The following is a 1027-nucleotide window of genomic DNA, read 5'->3' on the forward strand; positions in this document are numbered from 1 at the left end:
CAACTCATAATTATTGAAAACCAACAAATACTTAAATTGATAGATTTTGAGTAAACAACAACGTGCACATGACGAAGACGTAAAATAACGTACGGAAAGTTACGAATAATTCCGAAATAAGTTGGGTTTTTTTTTAATGTAGAATTTTATTCTTTTTCGCCTTTTTACAAATATTTCCTATTTTTAATTTCCGATTTTGTTATATCTAGGGAAGCGAATGATGTAAATAAAATCAAATGCTGAAAAAAAATATCGTAGCAAAACGAATTCAAAGATTTGCGGATTAAGAAGAATAACGTTTTTGTGTAAGAGCAAATCTCTTTAAGAGAGAGCCATTGAAAAACATAAAGCATATAGCTAAAATAACGAATAAAGTAATAAAATCAAATATTTTAGCTGAAAAATATGTTATTTTTATGAAATAAAATAGGTATATATAATTAATTTAATTCCCGCTGAAGTGAAGCCTCCGTGGCCCAATGGATAAGGCACCGGCCTCCTAAGCCGGGGATTGCGGGTTCGAGTCCCGTCGGAGGTATATGGAAATTTTTTTTTTGAAATATTTCTTTTTTTGTAATCATACTATTATGAATATGAAACTCAGTTGTCTATCATCGAAATTCGCGCAAAAATACTTTAGGTCATGTTTTTTTGCCTTGCCAAATGAACACACGCACTAAATATTCGTTCTTCACTCGTTTATTGTTGTTCTTATTTTATCTTATGTCCATTGTCTGGAAATCTTTCATCTCACACTTGTGTCTCCTCCTGTTCTGTTTAGTCCAATCTGACAGAATGGACTTTCTCAAAATAATTTAGACAAAAGTAAAAGATAGATAAAGATATGCTGTATTACTCTTTTACTTGTTTCAATCATTTGACTGTGGCCATGCTGGAGCACCGCTTTTTAGTCGAGCTAATCGACCCCAGGACTTATTCTTTGTAAGCCTGGTACTTATTCTATCGGTCTCTTTAGCTGAACCGCTAAGTTACGGGGACGTAAACACACCAACTTCGGTTGTCAAGC

The 1027-nt window shown here is 33.3% G+C and overlaps 1 non-coding gene across 1 annotated transcript; it reads left to right on the forward strand.

Moving 5' to 3' along the window:
- The first annotated feature begins 465 nt into the window (after window positions 1-465).
- Trnar-ccu (transfer RNA arginine (anticodon CCU)) lies at window positions 466-538 on the forward strand. Its single transcript has one exon. It is a non-coding gene; the product is annotated as a tRNA-Arg (tRNA).
- Window positions 539-1027: the final 489 nt, after the last annotated feature.

The sequence above is a fragment of the Octopus bimaculoides genome, chromosome 7, assembly GCF_046866305.1.
Source record: "Octopus bimaculoides isolate indiv1 chromosome 7, ASM4686630v1, whole genome shotgun sequence".
Taxonomy (NCBI): Eukaryota; Metazoa; Mollusca; class Cephalopoda; order Octopoda; family Octopodidae; genus Octopus; species Octopus bimaculoides.